Source organism: Protopterus annectens, chromosome 8.part0 (genome assembly GCF_019279795.1).
Source record: "Protopterus annectens isolate FY-2018-M chromosome 8.part0, PAN1.0, whole genome shotgun sequence".
NCBI classification, from domain to species: Eukaryota; Metazoa; Chordata; order Ceratodontiformes; family Protopteridae; genus Protopterus; species Protopterus annectens.
In genome coordinates, this window is record NC_056741.1 from 299,604,144 (window position 1) to 299,632,019 (window position 27,876).

A 27,876-nucleotide genomic window follows, 5' to 3' on the forward strand; every position below is an offset into this window, starting at 1 on the left:
GTACCAATATAGTGGTTGTTGCCTAGTCAAGTGTGTTTGTGTATGAGATGTGTGTGGAGTGTGTTTTCTGAGTAACACAAGGGTTGCCTATATTGTTCATCAATCCATAATGTCACATGTAGGGCTATGGATTGTGTACACAAGCCTCTCTGGTGTTTGACATCTGTTGTCCTTGTAAGGTGGACATTATGACATATACTAGGTCCTCAACATAATAATATAGCAAAACCTATCCCACAATGCATACCTGTTATTACCCAGTCACAGCAACCTCCACACAGGATACTGATGACAGACACACACAGACACACACTTGCCAGTACTGAAATTCAAACCCCTACCTACTATGTATTGCTACTACAGTGACTGCATTTATTGAATGTGCCACAGAGCTCATAGGATGGATGTTGTTCCAAGGTATTTCTAAGATGAGGAACATCACCAGCCCTTGTAAATACTGGCATTGGATGATGTACTAGTTGAGAGATCCAAAATTAATTTCACCCAAAACACACATTTACATTTGCCAGGGTTGAGGTTCAAACCTGCATCTAATAATCTTTACAGACCATTGCATTACGCATTTACCACATGCACCACTGACATGTCATGGTTTATGGTTGGCAACAGGTACTTCTAAGGTGGATTATATCTGCAGGACTGCTAAAGTCAGGCTCTGAGATGTGTAGTGGGTGTAAATGGGGACAAAATGTTTGAAGTACACACACTTGCCACAGATGAGATTCAAACCCATACCTGTGTAGTTACTGCTGCAACATTGTTCTGCATTTATGGCACATGCCATGGAGCTTACATGTTGGAGTCCCCTCCACAGGTATCTTTGAAGGTGACTAACATCAGCAGCAGTGCTAAAGGAGGGGTAAAGGGAGAGTAGTAAGTGTAAATGTCCATAATATCAGGTATTATAAATGACACACACAAACACACACACACATACACAGTTTCACAGTTGCCAAGTCTGGGATTAGAACTTTTACCTAACTAGTATGTCACACTATAACATTACTCAGTTTTTGCATGTGCCAATGAGCTTATAGGGCTAATCCTTCTCCAAAGAGGTATTTCAAGGTGACTGACATCAGCAGGCCTGCTAAAGTAGGGCAATGGGAGGAGTAGTGACTGTGAATGGACTCAAAATCATTGATCCCTACACACGCAAACATAGTTTCACAGTTGCCACGTCTGGGAGTAGAACTCCTACCTAACTAGTATGTCACACTATAGCATTACACCATTTTCGCATGCCCAACAGAGCTTACAGGGCTTAAATTTGTCCAAAGAGGTATTTCAAAGTGACTGACATCAGCAGGCTTGCTAAAGTAGGCCAATGAGAGGTGTAGTTACTGTGGATGGCCTCAAAATCATTGATCCCTACACATGCAAACACACAGTTTCCATGTCTGGAATTAGAATTCCTACCTAACTAGTACATCACACTATAGCATTATGCAGTTATCGCATGTGCCACAGAGCTTTAAGGGCTGATTTTTGTCCAAAGAGATATTTCAAAGTGACTGACATAAGCAGGCTTGCTAAAGTAGGGCAATGGGAGGTGTAGTTACTGTGAATGGCCTCAAAATCATTGATCCCTACACATGCAAAGACACAGTTTCCATGTCTGGGATTAGAACTCCTACCTAACTAGTACATCACACTATAGCATTACGCAGTTAGTGTGCATGCCAAGGAGCTTATAGGACTGATCTTTCTCCAAAGAGGTATTTCAATGTGACTGACATCAGCAGGCTTGCTAAAGTAGGGAAATGGGAGGTGTATTGACTGTGAATGGGCTCAAAATCATTGATCCCTACACACGCAAACACAGTTTCACAGTTGCCACATCTGGGAGTAGAACTTCTACCTAACTAATATGTCACATAATAGCATTACACAGTTTTTGCACACGCCACAGAGCTTACAGGGCTGAACTTTGTCCAAATAATTATTTCAAGGTGACTAACATCAGCAGGCTTGCTAAAGTAGGGCAATGGGAAGTGTAGTGACTGTGAATGGACTCAAAATCATTGACCCCTACACACGCAAACACGCACATAGTTGCCATGTCTGGGATTATAACTCCTACCTAACTAGGACATCACACTATAGCATTACACAGTTATTGTACATGCCACAGAGCTTACAGAGCTGTACCTTGTCCAAAGAGGTATTTCAAGGTGACTAACATTAGCTAGCTTGCTAAAGTAGGGGAATGGGAGGTGCAGTTACTGTGAATGGCCTCAAAATCATTGATCCCTACACATATACACACACACACACACACACACACACACACACACACACACACACACACACACAGTTACCATATCTGGGATTAAAACTACTACCTAACTAGTACATCACACTATAGCATTACTCAGTTATTGCACATTCCACGGAGCTCACAGAGCTGAACCTTATCCAAAGAGGTATTTCAAGGTGACTGACATCAGCAGGCTTGCTAAAGTAGGGCAATGGGAGATGTAGCGACTGTGAATGGCCTCAAAATCTTTGATCCCTACACACAGTTTCTATGTCTGGGATTAGAACTCCTACCAAACTAGTACATCACACTTTAGCATTATGCAGTTATTGCACACACCACAAATCTTTCAGGGCTGAACCTTGTCCAAAGAGGTATTTCAAGGTGACTTACATCAGCAGACTTGCTGAAGTAGGGGAATGGGAGGAGCAGTTACTGTGAATGGCCTCAAAATCATTGATCCCTACACACACACAGTTGCCATGTCTGGGATTAGAACTCCTACCTAACAAGTATGTCATGCTATAGCGTTACATAGTAATTGCATGCACCACAGAGTTATAGGGATGAACCTTATCCAAAGGGGTATTTCAAGGTGAGTGACATCAGCAGGCTTGCTAAAGTAGGACAATAGGGAGTGCAGTGTGTGTGTGAATGGGCCATAAACCATTCCTCTGGAAACACACGCACAACACTCAAGTCACACACAACTTTACATTTGACAGGACTGGGTATACGATTGCTAGATGAATACTGATTTGTACTGTCATGTTACACAGTTATCACAAGCACCAAAGACACTATAGTGTCGTGGGTTACCAGAAGCAAATGTCTACAGTGATGGATATCGGCACATCATGTGATATTAGCCAACTGTCTGTCTCTCTCTTCCCCATATCTCTGTTTGTGTATGTTTGACTTATTATAGTGTGTTGTCCTTGGATATATGTGTGTATTCCTATCCAATGTGTTTGCAAAGCATGAATGGTGTGCAATGTAGTGTGTGTGCACAGAAATCTGCGACTGACAGATATGTATAGTCCATTGTTGTTTTCAGACATGGGCTTCATTTCTCTAAGTGTGGGAGCATGCCCAGTATGACCTTCTGTATTTTGTTGTCAGACATGGGCTTCATTTCTCTAAGTGTGGGAGCATGCCCAGTATGACCTTTTGTATTGAATGTGTGACTCCATTACAGGTAGGTTGTACTCCAGTGCATGAATTTGTGTTCTACACCTACAGCTAGCAACCTGTTTCTGCAGGATATCTGCAGATAGGTTGACAATATGGAGTCACAATGGGCAAAGGATAGTGGGATACTTTAACTACTGTGTATGTGTTGCTTGTGCTATATGGTTTTGGTGTTAGCAGATATATTCAGATACACTGTGATGAATTATGTCATCAACTACTGACAGATATGCTCATTTGCTCACAGTAATTTCCTGGGGAATACAAGATGAATGTAGCTGTGTCCAGTATTGTGGCCTGCAGCCTACATATTCTTGCACACTCATGCCATTCTGGAGGGGGAGCTGCAGACACTTGCTGATGGGTCTGTGTAAATGGTCCAGCACCTTGGTACTATGGTGGCTGAGGATCCCCTGCTTGTACATCTATCAACGTTTGAGAATGGCCATATCCTGCTGTGGCCATACCTCTCAGCTGTACAGATTCACACAGGTTACCCAGAGGCAGGGCTCATATATCTGGTCAGTTCCCCTTCACATTGTGGTTTACAGGAGTTACCCATTACTGGGTTTGCAGGAAGGGGTAGTATGGGCACACATCAGAGTTTCAGACTTCACACACTCCATGGTGTTGATGCTTCTACACCCTCCTCTGTTATTCTATCTTCTTCCTAACATTATGTGAGCAATATCTGATAAGTATCCCTATAGTTGTCCCTTCATCCCAGCAGTATTTAGGGGATGGGCCACAGTTCAGTAGGACATGGTGTGCATGCTACTGGGGCTTGTCGACATGGTCTTGCATTTGGGTTTTATGGACTGTGTTATGTTGTTATTTGGTACCCCATGAGATAACATACATTGGCAGTATGGGTGAGGCACAGGCCTTTGGCAGAGGACTGTAGGGCATGTGGTAGTGATGCAGGCCATCTGTAGCAGGCCAGTTCATTCTGTCACTCCTACAGTCCCAAGCTGCAATCCACTGTATTCCCCTGGGGTGACAGGGTAGGTGTGCACAGTGTTAATGGCAATAGTTCCTGTCCTTATTAATCCACTGGTGTGGATGCTGGTAGGGTGTTGCTTATGGCTAGGGGCACACCTGCATGGGACACCTCTTCAGCATGCTGCATTCTGTGGGTATTCCCATACAGAAGTGGGGGTCATACTGTACTCATTCCCAACAGCAGGGATATGACCTGTGATGAACCTGTGGCTGATGGTGGGGTGAGCTGAGTGCATGTGTGATATGGAAGCTTCTTGCAGCTGACTCACAAATACACATGGGGCATTCCCCTTATGCTGACCTGTGCTGGGAAATCAGCAGTTTCTCATTACTTCATAACTGTGCCTTTTGTGGTCTGCTGTTGATTGGTCAGACTACATCAGTATTGCATACTACACAGACAACTAATGTGCTGCTAACTTGTATGTACCATTCCAAAGGTGTGCGCATTTGACAGTTATATTTTATATAATCTGTCTAGGGTACTTCCACTTATGCACTGTGTGTATGTCTGGGCCCACATTCATGGCATGTCCATCTTTCAGACAGTGACAGATATTACATCTGAACAATGAGTATGGATGACTGCTGGATTGGGTCTTGCTGGGATGCATTGTGGTTGGCACTGCAGTTATCAGAACATGGCCCTGTCATCAACAGTACAGGACACATCCCTCCATTCCTACATGTTGACCACTTCCACACAATATATAACATGCAACCTAACACACAGAGCCCTGCATATTGTACACATGCAACAATCTGTCCTGCTAAATGGGCCAGCTCAGGTAATCTGTGTTCCACTGTTCTGTTATTAAACCCACACACACACATGTTACTACATTTCTACATAGGATTGTGGGAGGCACACCTGACAACTGTAAACATTTGCTATGACTGTACTGGTATTTCAGGTACTCTGTTGGCTTCTATTTCATTTTGTATTTTGACCTATCATGCAGACTGGAGGCATATTAGTGGAGCACAGATCTTAGGTATATTGACCTACATTTCAGTTTCAGACTTCTTACCCTTCAGAACTAACATCCAACTGCCTGACCTTTTGTAGTCTGTCTGTGTAGGTCTGGAGGGGGGCTGTTCTCCATTGCCATCAATTGAAGGCCTTAGCACAGCCTTTCTTTATGGTCATCTACACCTGTCCTGCTGGCTGAGACTATTGTTGGGTATGTGAGCCTCACTGACATGCATGTGTGTGTCCTATGGACACACATTTGGCCCACCACATATCCTACAGTGGGATTTGTCACCTTGTCTAGTACTGCCTACTTTGTTGACACCAGTATTTGTTATGGATTTCATGCTGCCCATATAGGTGTCTACTATCTGCTGCTATCCCATTCAGCCAACCTATTCCCTTGCATGCTCACATCCATACCATAAATACAAGCAGCAGAACATTCTACTCCATTCAGCAATTGATAGGGAGAGTGACTTAGCTTGTGGCTGTGCCAGTATTGAGGATGGTGCTGGAGGGCTATGTCTGATACACATAGTACACTCCCTATACATGGTAAAGCACAGGTTGTGTCATGTTTGCCATCCCTTTTACTGTTTGTGCGAGTCAAAGAGACGTGTCATTCCCTTGGTTCCTACCATGTAAGTGTATGTGCTATGCAGTGGGATGTCTTACCTTGTCCAGTACTGCCTACTTTGTTGACACCAGTATTTGTTATGGATTTCATGCTGCCAGATAGATGTCTACTACCTGCTGCTATTCCATTCAGCCATCCTATTCCCTTGCATGCTCACATCCATACCATAAATACAAGTAGCAGAACATTCTACTCCATTCAGCAATTGATAGGGAGAGTGACTTAGCTTGTAGCTGTGCCAGTATTGAGGATGGTGCTTGAGGGCTATGTCGGATACACATAGTACACTCCCTATACCTGGTAAAGCACAGGTTGTGTCATGTTTGCCATCCCTTTTACTGTTTGTGCGAGTCAGAGAGACGTGTCATTCCCTTCGTTTCTGCCATGTAAGTGTATGTGCTATGCAGTGGGATTTGTTACCTTGTCTAGTACTGCCTACTTTGTTGACACCAGTATTTGTTATGGATTTCATGCTGCCCATATAGGTGTCTATCTGCTGCTATCCCATTCAGCCATCCTATTCCCTTGCATGCTCACATCCATGCCATAAATACAAGTAGCAGAACATTCTACTCCATTCAGCAATTGATAGGGAGAGTGACTTAGCTTGTGGCTGTGCCAGTATTGAGGATGGTGCTGGAGGGCTATGTCAGATACACATAGTACACTCCCTATACATGGTAAAGCACAGGTTGTGTCATGTTTGCCATCCCTTTTACTGTTTGTGTGAGTCAGAGAGACGTGTCATTCCCTTAGTTCCTACCATGTAAGTGAATGCGCTATGTGTTGTCTCTTTGCCCAAGCCTGAGCATACTGGGTATGCCTCCTTCTGCCTACAGGGGCAGGCTCAGGTTTTTCCTCCTCTGAGTCACTCTGTGCCTCTTTTGGCCTTGGCAATGGTAGAGGGTTGTGTGGCCCTGCCCCCATGCTGTTCCTGCAGCAGCTGATTCCACAGGATCATATTGTGTAGCATGGCACATACAATGAAAATTTGTGTACATGTAGCTGGAGAGTACTGCAAGGCTCCACCGGATGTGTCCAGGCACCGGAACTGTGACTTGAGCATCCCAAACACATGCTCTATTATGATTCTGGTTTGTGCATGTGCCTCATTATGGAGTTCTTGTTCAGGTGTGTGTGCATTTCTGATGGGTGTCATCAGCCACGGCTCCAGTGCTTAACCAGTACCCCCCACTAGGTGGCCATATGGGATGTCCCCACTGACAAATCTCTAGTACAGCTGCGTCATATGCCAGATGTGGGAGTCATGATGGGTTCCAGGGCTGCCAGCACACACATTCAGTATAATGCCCTGGGCATCATACATGACCTGGCAGTTGATGGAGGGGAAACGCTTGCAGTTTATCTAGACCCTAACCCGGCTCGCTGGGTGGTGCCTTGATGTGTATGTTAGTTCAGTCTATAGCATCCACTACCTCAGGGTATTCTGCTATTTGGTGGAAGAGATGTATATTGCTGGTCAACGCCTCACGGGTGTTGAGGAAATATATGTGCTCACCAGCATGTGATGACATAGCATCCAGGAACTGGTGGAGTACCCTGGATGCTGATGCCTGTGAGATCCCGAAGATATCCCCAGTTGGCCTTTGGAAGCAACCTGTGGCTAGTATTCGTATGTCTACACATAACTTGGTATCCACTGGGATGGGTTCATCTCTGTTGGTTCTGTGTGTGAGGCGTGGCCAGCACAGCTCAACGATTTGCTGTAAGAGGTCCCTGTCCACCCTATAGCGCTCCACTATCTCCAGCTCATGTAGCCCCTGGTAGGTTACCCTGGGTTCTCCTTCTACTCACTGTGGGTTGGTCGTCAGCATTCTCATCCTCATCACCCTCAGCCTCTTCTACATATTGATGTATGAGAGCGACAGCAGCCCCTATCTTTTTGTTAGTTTTGTTAGGTAAAATTTTCCCATTTGTGTAAACCAGTGGGGTAGAGTTTGTTGAAAAAACCAGAGTGAAAGGTGTTTGCATAGTTTATGGTAGTTTTTTGGGCTGGGCTGGGTTGCTACCTGTGTAATTGGTTGATTCTGATACATTTCACCTGCCAGCTATGCTAGTTCTCCTTGATTACCTTCCTACTGCTGTTTTCCCTTCCCATTGCCTTCCCTTTTAAGCCCCAAGGCACGCACAGTGCTCAGATGTGAATGGAGCTATTTCCTGTTTTTTTTTTAAACCCGGTGCATGCCGCACACACCCGTTTAGGCAATGTAAACACCTTTTAGCAGAAACTGGCCCTCACTGGACATGAACACTCTCTGCTTTTCTTTGAATAAGACAGTACCAGCTTCAGACACCCCCCCCCCCTCCTTAGCTGTGCTTAGCTAAGGGCAAACATTGGCTACTGTGCTCCAATAAGCTTACAGCAGTCATGACACTCCCCCCATGAGGTCATCTAGCTCTTAGGCTTAGACCATGGTGTTATTGCACCTACATGGTTGGGTGCAAGCTAGCACTGAGGGGAAATTTGTGATTCAGTATCATTCCTCTCATTTGCATAGAACTGACTGCTAATGCATAGTTACAAAACTGACATTCCACCTTCCCCCTTAGCAACCACTATTCCATGGTCTTGTTGTCTTATGCATGCCATTGACTATTATGGCAAAATGATGATTTTGTTTTAAAAGCTTATTTCCAGCTTTTTTTCTTATTTTTGGGCTGGTCCTGTTTGAGCACCACTGCCCTACATTTAAACATCCAAAATTGGCCAAAAAAACATAAAGTCATTTTTTATAATTTTGAAACTGTTTTTCATGCCTATGGCTATATATTTGGCTGTTGGCAAGCTTAACCCTTATAATTCATGTTTTTTTATGAGCTGTCTTACCTCCATTTTGTAGTTTGCAGAAATGTATTCAGCTACTGGCTGAATGCATTTCTGCAGTCTACACTATTCCTTCACAGACACCTGCCTGCTTCCTGGATAGCTAATTCACCTCATTTGCATGTTTTTCACCAGCAAATGAGTTAATTAGCATACAGGGGGCTGTGTCCATGCAGGAATAGTGCAGGAGCACTCGTGCAGGTCCCAGGAGCTCGTTCCTGGATCACACGTTGGCTATATTGCCTGCAGCAGGTCTTGCACTATTCCTGCACACCTTGCAGAGCTTCCTGAATCCTGGGGATGTTTTTTGATGTGTTGTTTTTTTTTTTTTTTTCTTTTTCTTAATTTCGAGATTCCACAATCTCAACAGTCTGGGTTAGATATTTTAAAATGAGAGACTGTGGACTTTAGAAATTAAGAAGTGGACCCATAGATATATATATTTATATATATATATATATATATATATATATATATATATATATATATATATATATATATATATGTATATATGTATGTACATATATATATGTGATCCAGGAACGAGCTCCTGGGACCTGCACGCGTGCTCCTGCACTATTCCTGCATGGACACAGCCCCTGTATGCTAATTAACTCATTTGCTGGTGAAAAACATGCAAATGAGGTGAATTAGCTATCCAGGGTTGGGAGGGTGGCCTAATGGTTAAGGTGTTTGCCTTACAAACACAAGGTACAGGGTTTGAGCCTCATAAGGGATAATTGGCTAGGCTTAAAATGGCTCGCAAGGGCAGTTAGCTTAGTACTAATCTATGAATCTATGAATCTAGATATATATATATATATATATATATATATATATATATATATATATGTATATATATATACAGGTCTGCTTCATATTACCTAAATTTCATTTGACTGAAATTCATTTGACTGAGACCAAAACATTGAAAGTTCAAAAGACTGAAAACTCATTTGACTGAAACTCATAACACTGACACATTAAAGTAAAAGGTATATGTCCTTTTCCCCACTGTAGTGCAGTCCTGGAGTCCCACATATTTTATACATTTTAAAACATACACATGGATATTTATAACTGCAATGGATAACTCTTTGCAGAAAACAATATATACCTAAACTATGTGAAGGGCTTCACCCCCCAATGTGGGGGGGCTGTGCCCCTCACCCCCCTAACTATATATACTAACTCCAGGATCGCACTACAATGGGGAAAAGGGCATATACCTTTTACTTTAATGTGTCAGTGTTATGAATTTCAGTCCAATGAGATTTCAGTATTTTGAACTTTCAGTGTTTTGGTCTCAGTCAAATGAATTTCAGTCAAATGAAATTTAGGTCATATGACGTAGACCCACACACACACACACACACACATACATATATATATATTTCCACATATATATATCTAGATATATATATATACTTATATTTATATATATATATATATATATATATATATATATGTATATGTATATCTGTGTGTGGGTGTGTGTGTATGTATATATATATATATATATATATATATATATATATATATATATATATACACACAGACATATAATTAATCAGATTAGCAAGGCTTGTGCTTTAGGGTCAGAATCAGCTTATGTACCTTTGGGAAAATCTCATTAACAATGCCCAGGAAGAAAACAACGGGAGTATGTCATTATATTGATAGTATCAATGATTTGAATTTTATGCCATTTAATCAGCTAATAACCAGTTATGGATAACAGGTCATCTCAGACCCTTGGCAGATATAACCTAGGCCAGAACATCAAAGATGAATGCAAATTATATGAAACAGTTTAGAGCTGCAGACAAATAATATGCTTCTTGGATGAAACTAGAATGCATAGAGAAAGGAGAAAGGACAATGTTGCAAGTTCACAGAGAGAGTGACTACTAGTCAGGACAGAACTCCACAGTTCTAGGCAGTACATCTGTGAGGGATGTATCTTAAAACTAAGCCAGTATACTGCCAAGGTTGAGATTTAGATGTTTGCAAAGTTATCTAATAATAAGTTGTCCATGAAACTTCATCAAGCTATTAACTGAGCAGAGAGAGATGCAAATGATTCCCAGAGCACAGAAAGTTGATGGTACTCAATGACTTCTGAAGAATCTAAAACTAGAAACCTTGACTTTCTCATGAACCTGCAGGCTACAACAGGGGACTAGGTATACTTTGACAATCTCCAGTCAGACATTTTGTAGCCTGTGGCCACACTGATGGCCTTAATGGACCTCAGTAAATGCTGTCTCTATTCTTAAGCCCTTCCACCTTTTTCTCTCCCATATCCCCCTTCTTTGTTGTTTTACAACTTCGTTCATCTGCTTCTGATCACACTGCAGCAGTCAACCATTTTCTTTTCTCTTACACTGCTGCAATCTAGTTGTCCCGTACAGTCAGTCTATCATTGCTTTAAAAATATACCCCCGGATTTAATAACCTTCCATGCAGGACTAGTCTAGTCTTGCACGGAAGCGGCCGCTTAGGAGCAGGATGGCAGCATGCCATGCATATTAATGAAGGCATGCTGCTTGACCTCCTAGGCATACACGGAGTGTGTACGAGTGCAGGGGGATGTGTCTGACAGCAGAGCACTCAGAATAAATATGCCCCTACAAAGCAGAACAGCAGAAAGTGGAAATAAATGAGAGGGGCTGCTCATAGGTGTCTGCATATCCCCACCAACAGTCCCCCATGTGTATAACAGCAACAGTACATATAAATAAACTGAAGAAAACCCGTCATATTTATCATAAATCTGAGTACAGCTAACCATAGGTGCACGGGTGTGTCCATCACTTAGCTATGGTTAAAGCAGCTGAAAAGGCCGAAGAGGATAACAAGGAAGATATATGCAAATGAAGCAGCACAGCAATAGTGTAGTGGGCAGGGCATCTGCCTAACAAGCAGGCATTCCCGGTTTGAGTCCCACTGCAGCACATACCATTCTCCATGTGAAATCTGTATATGAACATTTTTCTTCTCATATACTTCCTCTATAACATACTAAATAACATTAAATGTGAACTGGACAACTGTATTAATAAGGCACTAGTAAGCAGGTGTAAGCACAATAAGCAGTAGTAAGCATATATAAGCACTAGTCAGCGTGTGTAAGTGCATTTGCATGGGGGTAAGCATTACCTACACAGATTAAGCAAAGTAGAAGCTAACTGAGTGTTAGAAACTGTAACCAGAGGTTAGCAGTGCTTAGCTCCACGCAAACCTGCGCACACCCGCATACAACTGTTTTAATGTGCTGTAATCATTCAGAAACCAACGACCCATGTTCTGTCCAGCAACAAAATAAACAGCTCCTGCAAGGCTCAAACCAAGGACCCAGCACACCATAGACAAAGGGAATTGCCACTACGCTATGACAGATACAAACAAAGTTGACTTCAGAAACATATTATCCAGTCCAGCATTGCAATAGCACAGAGAATGTAGACCTACAGCTAGATGGACGTGTGTGTGCAAATATATTACTGTCTAAACTGATACAACATATCCATAGATTTAGTCTCACACACACACACACACACACACACATACATATATATATATATATATATATATATATATATATATATATATATATAAAAAACTATTCACATATATATACATACATATACAAATATATGAACAGATATACATGCAAATGCTGGCAACTACACATATATATGTCAACATCCATACATCCACATATACACAGCAAGTTACACATATGTACGCAGAGAAATGTCCCCATAGGTTTATACGGACGTAGTTAGAAATATGTAAGGAAATATATACACCCACAGAGGTATATATGGCCAGACATCTGTAGATAGCAATGGTAGATTAACAGACACATACATGTCTGCATGCACCATGAAAGGCCTTGACAGGCCCCATACAATATACGTCACATACGAATTGGCATAGCCCCCACCCAGACAAACACGACTGCCCTGCAAAACTCTACCAAGCTCAATGTAATGTCCGTGTGTCATTGAAGTAGGGATTTAAATTAGTCCTCGGTCATGTTCCACATGTTGACATCACATCCCCCTCTCCCCCACCCACTAGATGGCCCGAGCAGTACAGGCCCATCCAACCAAGGCCATCCATGAGCCATGCATGCATTACCCACAGTTCCGCTTCCCCCCACCCGCTGCACACATGCAGCCACCATCTCATCCCTGGTTACCAGCCCGTAGCTACCACACCACTACACATTGCCCCCCCTCCACACTCCCCCCCTCGGGACCCATCCCTTATGTTGTCTTTGACCCAAGTATCCTAGGTCTGGCACATGCCGTAATCAATACACATAGCCATGGGTACCTATGTAACTCTGGGTGTAGACGAAAGTTGTATAACCAATGTTCGGGCTGTCCCGCATGGGATGAATGATTACCTGGTACTAGCAATAGATTTCATGTGTTACTCTGTGAACACTAACGGATTTAGTTTTAGGTATCGCAGAGCATACATGGCACACAAGGTTGGCCGGTATGCACACAAAACAGTATCCAGCAATAACAGGCAACATGACAGGATATGTAGCTAAATATGTAGAGGTAAGTGTGAGTATATATATCCATAACTACACAGAGATATACCTCTCCCTCTCTGTAGTACAAATGTATACATACATAGACAGACATATATAAATATCCACATACAGATATATACATATGCAGCCACCCATACATCCACATGTCATTTCATATATATATATCTATATATATATATATATATATATATATATATACATATATATATATATATATATATATATATATATATACATATATATATATATACAGCAATATATATATATCTATACAGCAATATATATATATATATATATATATATATATATATATATATGTGTGTGTGTGCATGTGTGTGTGTGTATGTGTATGAATACATATACATATATATATATATATATATATATATATATGTGTGTGTGTGTGTGTGTGTGTGTGTGTGTGTGTGTGTGTGTGTGTGTAAATATACACAGATATAACAGATATATAGCTAGGATATGATACAGCTGTTAAGGATTATATATGTTCACAGGCCGTGCCAATGGGGGTGAGGGGCCCAATCAACAAACATGTAACACATAGCATCAACTCCCCCCAGCTAAACAGGTGAAACATACAAACACACAATAAAAGTAAACAAACCACTGCTTCCTGGACTACAGGTGGGATACTACCAGTGGGAAAGACCCGCCAAGTCTAATCTTGAAACAAAGATAAGAATGTCACCTGCGGGACAAGCAAAAATTATATGGCTATTCAGCCTTCCAGCCATTACACAGATAATGTATGGCAGGACACGCATGTACCCAGACCACAAGATCGGGGAAGCCTGATGACCCATGGGGCGAGACAACATACGTGATGGGTCCCAAGAGGTGGGGAGTGGGCAGTGTGTCCTGGTGAGTTCAGACTCGACCTGCACCCGGAGTAAGAAAGAGTGCTGAAGAAGAGGTGAGGGTGGAGAACTATGGGTATGTAATTATGGGCCTAAGCGTGCAGGTGTTGGCTGGAGCACTTCTATGTGGACCACAACAGGGATGTAAGCCACAGTGTGCATTGGGCATACCCAACACCTAACGAGCAGCCATACTCAGTATGAGTTCCACAGCAGCAATGTCTAGTTTACATGGCAAAGCATGGTATAACCAGATGTGTTGTTACAAACCCACTAAATGACACCAAAGAACACATGGTCGCAACATCCCACTGTAGGCATGTAAGCCAAACGAATTGGTATCACAAGGTTTTATTGCTGTCCTCAACCCCACCCAGGGGTGTGAGTGTCCAGACCTACCCCCAAATACAGGGTATATACATAGCTGTCGCTGTAGAAGAAATCGCCAGCTGTGGACCTTTCCATGAGCTGTCCTGCACATCTCTGGACATGTCCCCTACTATCAGCCCCTCTGTGTGGACCAATAACACCACTTACCTATTGACCCCTGTTTCATTCCTAGTAATGTTCACAGTCACAAGTAGGTGACACCCTCCACACAACTATACTGGCATAACTGGAACCCCCAACCCAGGTGTATTACCGCAGCTGTCTCAGATGACACATGTAAATAACACATGAAGGGAAAATTCAAGCACACTTGGATCACCACCTGCTCAACACCTGGCAAAGTCCACCACCCCCAACTAACACTCCATACCCCTACACCAACTACTGACACTGACACCTCCTGTCCTGCCTCGCATACATATCCCAACACCCTGCAAACCTGCACTACTGCTCCCCCACCAATCAGTCGAACGGCCTACTATACAGTTAAAATGTCCCCCCCTCCACCTACCCGCCTACACCTTCACTATTCACATCTACTCTACAACACAGGTATGGCATAACTAAACCTAACCAGAATACCTGAGTATAATGTATCCAGATCTGCTAAACTGGAATCCCACTTCACCTTACACTCACCTTCATGAACAGTCATACTTGGCATGTACACCTGTCTTAAGCATGTATAATACCGACATGTTCATGAAGTAGCACGGGGGTATGCAACAGTAAGTGGGAGTACGCCTGTTTGGGTGGCGGTAAGCAATGCCAACACTGGTTAAGCAATATGGAGGCCAACCCAGTGTAAGATGCCATAACCGGAGATCAACAAGTCTGAGCCTTGCGCACACCAGCGCATACCCACCTACACTTCCCCCACAGTGCCTTAGGCACTCTGTAGCCCACAGCCCTCATCATAGCCAGTAACAACATAATCAGCACTCCCAGGTTCCCACCCCCCCCACCCTGCACACTATAGTCCAAGTGAGTTACCACGAAGGTATGGCAGATATACAATCAGCTGCTGTTATCACAAACATGTCATCTGGCACAGTCAGTCAACAGTATAGGAAATGTATGTAAGTATGTAGATTAATACCTGCAAACATGTGCACATTGCTCAATCACAGTATTTCGAGCAGTCTATGAGTATCAGTGAACAGTGCCTGCCCACACATACTGTGAGAACAGTAGTCTTGTATAATACTGAAGAGAGGAATGGAAAATGGGGCATGCCGTGGTGGCGTGCTTCATCTTTGGAAGTGGGAAATGAGGCTGGTCTGGTGTGTGAGCAAACCACTGCATCTCAAACCCCTGGCAGGATGCTACCAGTGGGAGAAACAGTGTAGACCAGCAAAGTCTACTCATGACACAACAACAGGTCCATCCCTGGCGGGACACACAAGACTTTGTGGATCACAATGATGTTTCCACCAGTATCAGAGGAGGATCAAGGGAAGGCTCGAAAGTACATGGACTATATGGGTGAACAGCCTGCAGAAGGTTCCATAGAGACAGTAAAATGGAGGAGTACCGAGATGTGCAGAGAGGGAAATGTGTGGAGGTGTGGTATGTCAGGGCTAGCAACTGGAGAATGGGTAGATGCTGTGTATGTGGAGCTTGGGGGCCAGGGAAAGAGAGCATGGATATGACATTAAGATAGAAATATGCAAATTAAGCATAACTGCAATGGTGTAGTGGGCAGAGCATCCGTCTAACCCACATGCATTCTTGGTTCGAGTCCCACTGCAGCACATTCTATTTTCCATGTAAAATTTGTATATCAACATCATTTTGCTGTATAACCTACTAAATGACATTTATACTTGAACAGGAGTACTGTATTACACATAGACCCACTCACTATTAAAAGGATATGAGCCGACACACAGTTATGTAAACACAGACAACCTTTAATGATGTATTTTACAATAATGCATGCCATTACTTACAGCACATAGATCTGGACTTATTTAATCAGTGAGGATGCAAGGCCCACACAAAACAGTAGATGCAGACAGTGCGGATATATAACATACTATGCTGTCCAGGCCAAGCCTATCAATTCGTACAACTGTAGACAAAGGGTTTGCCATCAAGATAGGTAACAATAAACAATAACAGATGTAGTTCAGCAGTCGCCAGTTACACCCTGTAGTCAAGGCCTAGGGGGACATTTATTACCTGTGCTAATGTCTATGTATCTGTCACATGTATGGACCCTGACCAACAAATGTCGTGGGAGTCCACGATATGACTGGGATGATAGCAGGATTGCTAGCAGTAAATAATGATAGGCCAATACCGAACAACCGCTAACCGTATCACAGCAGGACAAAGCCAGCCATATATGTGGAGGACAGAAGCAGGAACACAGGGCCATACTCGTAATATTATTGTTACACACCTTGCAAATTGCTGGTGTTACAAGATTCATTGCAACATATCCTTATAGGTTCATAGGTTCATAGGTTCATACTAGGCTATCTGCCCTAGGGCATTTATAAGCCTAGCCAGAGTGTGTTTGGCTTTCGCCACCCATTGTAAATTAATTTTGCTATGCCTTTTTTTGAGGTTAGTATACTGTGCCTCTGTCTAACAGTGACACAGAAGTGATAGCTGGGGTAAACCTACGATCTCCCATCCACTCATCAAGATTCCTCTTGAAGAGAGTCAATGTGGGACTCTGCCTAACCTGGACTGGGATTTTATTCCAGAGTGAAGGGAGCCTCTGGGTTATGAATCTGTCCCTTCAGCATGTCCTATTTATTTCAGTGCTGAGGTTCATGTCTCTCGAGCGCATAGCTCGATGGGATTTGGATTTTCTGAGGTGCTGCATGTCCATTAATTCCGGGTTGGACATGGCTTTATACGTCAGGCACAGATCGCCTCTGAGCAGGCGGTATGCCACTGAGTAGAGCTGGAGTTTCTTTAACCGGGCAGCATATGGCATCTGTTTGAGCCCTTTGATCCTCTTGGTGAGGTACTTTGGGGTCTTTCCAGTTGCTGCAGGTGTCTGGTAAGGTACATCCCAAAAGGGCATTGTACTCAATTATGGGCCTGATGAGGGATGAGTAAAGAGGCACGATGACCTACCCTGATCTAGATGTGAATCCCTTCATGATTAGGTGGGCTATATAAAATGTTTTTCTAACCACTTTGGCCACGTGGTTGTCAAATGAGAGATTGCTATCAACTTGGGTCCCCAGGTCCCTAATGACTTCTTCTGTACTTAATGGATTACCACCTATGTGGTAATTTGTGGCACTTTGTTTTGCCAAAGGGATGACTATACACTTTTTGGCGTTTAGCTTGAGGCCATGGCTCTGGCACCAGTTGTCTGTTTCTATGAGGCCCTTTTGGAGGATGCTTGTGTCGGCTGGAGAGTTGATTATGGTGCCCAGTTTGCAGTCATCTGCGAACTTGGTCAGCCACAGTCCTTCCGTGTTGACCTGTACCGCCGAGAAATATATACCGAACAAGAGAGGTCCCAGGACTGAGCCTTGTGGGATGCCACTTGTAACTGGTTTGGAGTCTGACATGGCTCCAGCAATTCTAACCATGTGGGTTCTGTCCTTGAGCCAGTTTGCAACCCATCTAGTGACATAGGGGTTTATATTTAAGCTGGTGAGCTTATCTATAATGCCCGAGTTGGGTATTGTATCGAAGGCTTTTGCGAGGTCCAGGTAGGCTGTGTGAACCACCTTCCCCTCGTCAATGGCCTTGGTAACTGTTTCAAAGAAATTGACCAGGTTTAAGAGGCAGGATCTGCCCTTAACAAAGCCAAACTGGGTAGGATCCAGTGTCTGTAGGTCCCCAATATCTTTATTTATGAGGTCCATGATGATCCTTTCCATAGCTTTGCAGACCAAGCTAGTCAGGCTTATGGGGCAATAGTTTCCAGGATCCGTTGAGGCACCACCTTTGTGGAGAGGGACCACTGTTGCTGTACGCCCCTCTTTGGGTACATATCCTGTAGTAAGGCTAAGATTGAACAGTAGTTTTATGTTTGGGTTTAGCTCTTCTTGGAGTTCATGTAGGGAGCCCGGGACACCATCTGGTCCCATTGATGCTGTGTTTTTGCTTTGGAGAGGGCTCTTACCTGAGCATCTAAGCTGTCAGGGCCGCAGCACTCTGTTGGGATAGATATTTGCCCTTTTGGTGGGGAGAGGGGGGAGAAGTTTGCACTGAACCTGTCAGCTAGGATGTTGGCAATGTCTGTGGGCTCTGTGCATTTTTTGTCATTTTGGACTAATTCTGAGCATATCTGGGAATTCCCACCCAGGTTCCTAACATAACTAAAGAAAGCCTTGTGATTATCCTTAGTGTCCTGTGCAATTTTTCTCTCGAAGCTGGCCTTAGACGATTTTATGAGTGCCCGTAGTTTTTTGCTAATACTGATCAGAGATGCCTTCCCTTTTTGGGATTTTGCTCTATCACGTAGTAGCTTCCTCCTTCTATTGTATTGTTTGTTTATGGCTGGGGTCCACCAGACAGGACGTCTGCCTTTGGAAGTTTAGGTCTTGGTTTTATTTGGGATTGCATGATCCATGCATTCCTGAAGGTGTTCATAGAATGCGTTTATAAAGGATTCTGCGGTCTGGGCCGTATTTTCCACAGGCCCGGGGTCTTTGAAGGATTTCGCCTCGGTTTTGAGGCATGTGAAATTTGCTTTAGAGAAGTTTTTCATTGTGGTTTTCTGGGCAGGGGGTGGGGTCGGGATGTGAATATCCAGTGAGATTAGTTTATGGTCTGATCTTACCAGTGAGGGATACACTTCTGGTCTGGAGCATAGTGTCCCCATGTTGGTGATGATCAGGTCCAGTATGTTTTCCCTCTTGTGGGAGTGGTAACAAGTTGTTCCATAGCATTTGAGTTTATAAATTCTAGGAACCTTTGGGCTAAGTGTTGGAGCTAGAGTAATGCTCCCAGTCTATGTTTGGGTAGTTGAAGTGCCAATATAATGGTGTTTGGAGAGACCTTCATATTTTCCAGTATTCTCAGGAAGGCCAAGTGGGGTTCCTGTGTTTGGGAGGGTGGTCTGTAGCAGGCTATAAACTGGAAGGCAGTTTTACCCACAGTTAGTTGCACATGGATAGTCTCTGATGCTTCGTGCTGTGCCACCAACCTGGAGGTGTGGGTATCTTTGACGAATATTGATACTCCCCCTCCTTTTGTGGTTCGGCTCAAGTTTTGGGGCCGAAAAGCATGGTATGAGGTATAACCTGGTAGTGCTGGGGTGCTCTCGGGAGCCTTCAACCAGGTTTCTGTTACTGCACAGATATCGATGTTCTCCATGCTAAGGAGAGTTTCGAGTGTGTGCATCTTGAGGTTTAGACTTCTGGCGTTGAGTAGCATTACTCTTAGTTTCTTATCCCTTGTGATACCTATGGAGGTGGGTTTGGCTTTTGAGCCCTGCCTAAAAAAGGCACTATGGGGGTAGCAAGAGCCCTTGCCAATATCCAAAAGCCCAGGGGTGACAGGTGCAAGCCATCCCTAGCGAAGCATCATGGCTTGTCGAGCATGTCATCCCAGGCTGACAGGCATTGGATCCCCTTTGAATGACACCAACACTTAAGCCAATTGTTGAAATTGATCATCTTGTCTTCATATTGTGGCATCATTCTTGGTGATGGTAAGATGCTACTCAAGGTCAGGGTCATACCAGCCTGGGCTACATGCTCAGAGAGCTCCTCTATGTCTCTTTTCATGTAGTCCAGGGAGGTACGTCTCAGGTCATTCACACCAGCATGGACAATGACTGAGTCATATTTGTACTTGCCTTGGAGTGATCTGAGTGCTTGTGTTATGTGGCGGATCCTAGCGCCCGACAGGCAGCTCACCGTGACCTTCTCCTTGTTCAGCCTGGTGAGCGGGACGTCAGTGTGCCTGGCGATAGAGTCACCTATTACAAGTGTATCAGGTGTGTTGTTTAGCCTTAAGGGCTGTGACTGTTCGGCACACTGGCTTTGTGAGCTATGCGTTGCACATGTTTTGTTTTGGGGTAGCGGTTGCTTGGGTGTCTGCTTTGGAGGTCTCTGCTGCTTAGGCAGATTTTTATTTAGAGCCTCCGAGTATGTTTTTGTGTGTTTATGTGTTTGGTTTGTTGTCGTGGTAGGTCTATGTGAGACTGGAATTGTAGTGAGTGTGGTTTCCTTCTCCTCCTGACTGGTTACGCCAGTACTGAGTTGAGAGAGCTTAGCCTCCAGTTTGGCTATATGGTTGCATCTCTCATATGTGTTGGAATTTGTTGGGAGGAGGAGAGGGTTGTCTGTGTACATGAGGCAGTTGTAACATTGCCTCAAGATTCCCAGATTCACCAGCTGGACCAGAGAGGAGATTGACAACTGACCTCTGGACATGCTAAAATAGTATTGGGAATTCCTTTATAATTGAAAAAAAGGGCCAATGGGGAACAAGGTACTCAAGGGGAGTTTGTGAGGGTGTAGTGCTTTTAATTTTTTATAGCTGACTTATATAATTGCTTTAGTGAGCAAGTGCCAGGTAACTTAAATGCAATGTGTTACAGGTAACTTAAATGCAAAAACAAACAGTAACTTTCTTTCAAGTGAAACAAGGAAATAAGTACAGTAAGCAATGCAGATATCACTAGGGATCCACAGAAGTGCTAAAAGGCCGCGTTTTAGGTGGAATTAGCGTTTCAGGGAAATAAACAAACAACAAGCATACAAATAAAGCTAGATTCAGCAGGCCTGGATCTAGTCTATGCTACAGCAAACAAGGTGTACCAATTTCAGTAAGAAACAGTTAGAATATGCAGGCACTATAAGCCTCTAACCAGAAATTCCCTGCTCAGAAGGGCAGAGTCCAGCCTCTCCTCCCACAAGAGTGCAGACCGCAATCCTTCTTAACGTAAAATAACTGGCCTGAAGCCCAAGTGCTTAAACCAGAACTAATACACTTTTAGAATAACAGACACTGAGCTCTCAATCAGCAGTTCCCAACTTAGAAGGATGTAAGCTACCTGTCCTGCCACCACAGTGCAGGCCACAAACCTTCCTAATGTAAAACAACTGGTCTGAAGCCCAAGTGCTTAATCCAAAAGACTTAGAAATGATAGCTACACTTTAATCAAGTTACTACCAGCAGTAATAAATACAACTGAATACTTTAAAGAATGCCTGGATTAGTGCTCAAGTTATACAAACAAAGCTAGATTCAGCAGGCCTGGATCTAGTCTATGCTACAGCAAACGAGGTGTACCAATTTCAGTAAGAAGCAGTTCAAATATGCAGGCACTATAAGCTTTAACCAGAAATTCCCAGCTCAGAAGGACAGAGTCCAGCCTCTCCTCCCACAAGAGTGCAGAACACGAACCCTCTTAATGTAAAATAACTGGCCTCAAGCCCAAGTGCTTAAACCAGAATTAATACACTTTTAGAATAACAGACACTGAGCCCTCAATCAGCAGTTCCCAACTTAGAAGGATGTAAGCTACCTGTTCTGCCACTACAGTGCAGACCACAAACCTTCCTAATGTAAAACTGGTCTGAAGCCCAGGTGCTTAAACTAAAAGGCTTACAATGAGTTACACCAAGCAGTAATAAATACAACTGAATACTTTTAAGATGACGCAAAAGCAAAATAAAGTAGGAAAAAAACAGAAATACAGTAAAAGCAGATAAATGTTTTTTTTTTTTTTTTTTTGGAAAGAGAAAGGAGTAAAAGAAACTAAGCTGATTGGCCTTCTCAAATGCTCTCCCTGTACTGGGTAGAATGAGGTAATGACACTAGACTGGGAGGAGGGTCCCAGATCAAATTTACACTAGGGGCGGGCAACTGCAAAGCCACCAACTATAAAACACCATACCAACAGTGAGGGAGGGTGGGAAACCAACTACAGAAATGTTACTCACAACTGAAAAGCAGCAGTGAGCCTTTAACTGAAAGTTTTAAACAGCTAAAGGAGCCACTAGAAAAAGAGTTTAACTGCAACAAGTTATCATAAACAAACAACCCAACAGATGCTTAATAAGAGTGGACAATTTCCAGTTAATACCTCACACACAGTGAAACTAGCTAGAAAAAATACACAGTACACAAAGTGCTATAAACAACAAAGAAATAAAGAACAAAATAAACAAAAAACAGGATACTTAATGTTATATATTGTAGCTCTGAGTTTGCTGAGTGTCCTTCCTTCGATCAGCTCACTGTAAAATGGCTGAACACTCACAACTGAGCTTCTTAGGTAACAGAAAGTTGAAACCTGAGACAGCTTTTAAGAAAGAAATCTCAAAAGAACCAATGAGGTTCTTAGTCTTAAGCTGTAGTCCAGGAGACCTCAGTCAGCCAATGACCTCAAACAATTCTCTCTCACTGAAATGCCTGATGGCTTTGGCTAAAACAAGATGTCCCTGAATTATGTGCTCAGACACACAGCCTCCACAAACACTAGGCCCAAATACAAGCCTGAATATGGAAATGCTACAAATATCCCCACTACTTAGAACAAACTGCAGAAATGTTACTCACAGCTGAAAAGCAGCAGTGAGCCTTTAAATGAAAGTTTTAAACAGCTAAAGGAGCCACTAGAAAAAATAGTTTAACTGCAACAAGTTATCATAAACAAACAACCCAACAGATGCTTAATAAGAGTGGACAATTTCCAGTTAATACCTCACACACAGTGAAACTAGCTAGAAAAAATACACAGTACACAAAGTGCTATAAACAACAAAGAAATAAAGAACAAAATAAACAAAAAACAGGATACTTAATGTTATATATTGTAGCTCCGAGTTTGCTGAGTGTCCTTCCTTTGATCAGCTCAGGAATAACACATCAGGAACACAAATGGAAGTAGCCATGTACTGATAGCATGCAACAGATAGATTGCCGGGGATATATCTAGGACAAGACCTGTGTGGTGCACAGGCAAAAGCAAACAGACAATCCACTGGCCATCATGTGGATAGGCCCACTGTTGAGAGCTATGCAGACAGACTGCATTCTATCCTAAACTACTATGTACACACAAACACTGCAAGACCAGCAATATACAATGCACATAACAACACTACTCACTCAGTCTGTAAGTCTGGAACTTCTTAAGATTGTGTAGTTGCCCTGTGTCTGCAAACTCCACTGTAATAGGTACTGCAACCTGCCATCTGTAATACTGCTGCCCACATACAGGAAGGATGTCCTCCATACTGGAAAGGTGAAGGAACAATGCCCACATGAGTAAGCAATTTATAGTATTGGGTTGCCATGATAATGGTTAACTGAATCACTACACAGCAGGCTGCACGCAGACAGCAACTGGTGCACACTGACTGGGGCAGAGCCCATCACCTGATCATGTGCATCACCCACAAAAGCCATGCTGCTATCCATTCAAACCAACTCATTCACTCTACTGGAGAGGGAGATAGACAGAGAGAGAGAAAGAGAGGGAAAAAAAAAAAAAGATAAAATGAAACTCACACACAGTGGGAAACAAATCCTACAAGCCAAAACCAGGAAGGTATCGCACCCGTCCAAAAAATAAAAGGTATGTAAAACATAACTGTATGTAATTTAATGTAGTATGTGGTATAGATTAATAGGATATATGATGTTGAATGTTTGATATGTGCCATCTGTAGTTGTCCCTGTAATGATGTCCCATTGAACAACTGCTCTGGACAATACTGTCTGTCCCTGTAAGCAGTGGGACATACCTACCAACTGTGCAGATCAGCAATGAATGACAAAGATTTCAGCCATAATATCTGTGTATGTTATGTTAGTGTGGACAATAGCTGATGGTGGAAGTACTGCCGTCATGATAGACACATGGGTGTCAGAGCACACCACTTGCAGGACAGTCATGTTAATGTGTAATGTAGCATGCACAAATGCCATAGGTGTGTAATAGACATACCAGCAATCTCACACCATATTTACCACCCTAATGTTAGTCTGTGTTCACATGTGGCACCTGTCTGTGTTGCAGCAAGGCAGAATAGTGCAGCTGAGAAAGAAAGACAGTTACAGAATGTGGACAAGATGTCTGTATGCACTCCACATATCTGTGTGATACAGAACGTGATGTGTATGTGTACAAATGCACAGACACTCATATAGACATAGGTATATCAACAACGTACAACATATATCTGCACATATATATACATAGGTGTATATTTATACACACACATATATATAGTGGCACTGACAATGGCATGCAGGTGAAATAGTCTGTAACAGGCCAGCAAAGATAAGTGTCCCCACAGGGAGCATGGCTACAAACACATAGCACAAAGCGTGGCACATACACATAGCAAAAAGTTTGGTACAATACAACATATGTCCCAATGGTAGGTAAGCAGCTGACATAACAATTGCAGTCTGTGAATGGTTTGTTGTAGCTGATATGGTGGGGGGAGACAAATATGTGTATTAAGAACTATGGTAACCCTGCTATATGGGTGGCTCAAACCTGTTTCCATCTTTATGTCTTCCAAGAAACATGTCACATAGTCATCTTCCCGTATACAGCGCCGCTGAGACAGAGATCATTATCGACCACCTGGTACAGCACTAGGAACTGCTGTTTAGGCAGACAGCCCATGACCAGCAGGAGAGGACCGCCTTGTGGAATGAACTAGTCCACAGGGTCAATGATGTCGGACTGCATAACCACAGCTATGAGCAGGTCCAGCATCATTGCACCAACCTGCTTCACCATGTACATCGGCATGCAGCTGCCATAAGAGATGGCCACCTCGCAATGGGGGGGCAACCCACCCATCCACCCATCCACCCCTCACCTATGTGGAGGAGCATCTCAGCAGCCTTGTGGCACCTGGCCGCCTGCAGCATCAACACCTGGCAGGGCACATCTTGGATGTGGGTGCCAATGACACAGCAGCTGAGGAGCATGCAGGTAAGGCCCCAGGGCACATCAGTACCCCACTCTTGTGTATGCATCTGCATCTGTACAGGTACAGCATGCAAAACTGAGATTTTATATACATAGTCTGCTGCTGTGTTGTAGTAGTAGTAGTAAACAGTTGTGTATAAGCTGTAATATTGTGTAATTCTACTGTTGATGTAATGTAATGCTGCATTCACCTTTTATGAATGCCACAGCTGTGGCCACTGACATCAGCTTTCTTACACTCCTATGTAGGTCCCTCCAGGATACCATGACAGCAGCAGCCCGTAGCCAGTGAGTATGGTTCGTGTTCATGCATGATGACAAACTGGGCATGTAACAGCTATGGGATATCCCATGCACACGTCTAACACACCTACCCATACTACATGCTGTACACATTCACGTTTTTGTTGCTGTGAAATGCACTGCATCACAATAGAGACCATGCTGGGGTATCGGAAGGATACAACAGACACATGCAAGATAACTAACATCCTGTCAATGTGCAATGTGTCCACAAGGATGTGAAGTGTGGCAGGACACACGGCCTACAGTAGGGACATTTGGGACTCAACACCACCATGGCTGCAGCTGCACACAATCAAGTTAAGTAAACGTTGCAGACATAACCCTGACCCCACAGCACTTATGACAGCAGTGTGTGCACACCAAGGGATATGCACATGAGTAGACCTTGCAACCATGCAGAGGTCTGGGTCATATGTAGGGCACCCCCACAGCCATGGTAAGGTCCACTGGTTGTCAGTGTAATAGTCATGTACTGGTCATACATGCACTGCTGATGTTGTGATCTGTAACGCAGACATCTGGCATCCACAATTGATAGCTGTTCACATATCATCCCAGGTATGAGTTGCTACAACACATAGGGGCTGTGAGCATTGGAGCTGACATAACAGACACAGTACTACAGATGCATCAATGGTTTCTACACCTGCGAGGTATGGTGCACAGTACAAGGCAGGGAGTGGAACACGTCCACAGTAACACTTTGTACATGGGTGTAGTGTTAACATGGGGAAGGACCATCACCTACCAACACAGCCCATGCCTCACACACATGTATACTGCTGCTAGCTTGAAGTCACTATAGATGCACTGCATGTTGTTGAGCACCATATGTAATGCATGTTGACAGAAGGGTAATGGGAGGACTGTTTGTACAAATGTTGTGCAAATCCACATGTAGGAGTGTGGGGTGTGTGTGTGTGTGTGTGTGTGTGTGTGTGTGTGTGTGTGTGTGTGTGTGTGTGTGTGTGTGTGTGTGTGTGTTGTGTGTGTGTGCGTGTGTGTGCGTGCGTGTGTGTGTCCATGTATGCACAGGCGATAGTGGGATTGACCACATGGCAGTACTTCTCCTTGGGATTGTGCTGTACATGGAGTGAGACATGGGACACCAGAACAAGCTGTCAAGTATGTGAACACAGGACAGCTGATAGCATAACAAGGTCTGTAGCATGGAGCATGCATTGGGAGGTGCAGTACATACCAGATATACACATCATACTGCCAGCAGCAGACAGGTAACCGGCTACCTACATATGTAGCACTACAAATGCAATGGGGAATTACCACAGCACATCAGTGAGTGTATCCAGGTAGTACTGTTGTCCTCATGATGGGTCAATTGTGCAGCAGATGTGGCATGGACTGAGCAAGACTGTAGTATGAGGCTCTGGTGTGTGACATATGTAGTGAACGTAGCAGCCCCAACCATATAGGGGCCTTGTACACCATTACTGCCCATACACAGGGTAATATAGGGTGACAGCAGTGAGGTCATGTACAACCTACTCCACCCAAGTCAGGGAGGCGATGGAGTAACAGGTCAGCTGTTGTAACCACACGTGTAGGCATGGAGAGGAATGGTATGTTAATGGGCAGTAGTGATGTGTGTATATTAGCAAATGCCATGCAGGATGGAGAACATATGTAACTGACTGTGGGACTGTCTACAAACCCAGGGAAAGTGAGGTAGTAAGGTGGCTGTCAGTGTGAGTGTGTGTGAATGTGTGTACTGTTATGCAATACTGTATAGGTCTTAACGTGTGTATTTGTTTCCCCCACAGGTGGCGAGGTGGGTCAGGGTCCCCCCTGCATGCAAACTGAGGTAGGTGGCCCTACAGACACCAATGATGATGATGGTACAGGTGAGGCACAGGTGGAGTTGTCAGAGGCTGACACTGTGCCA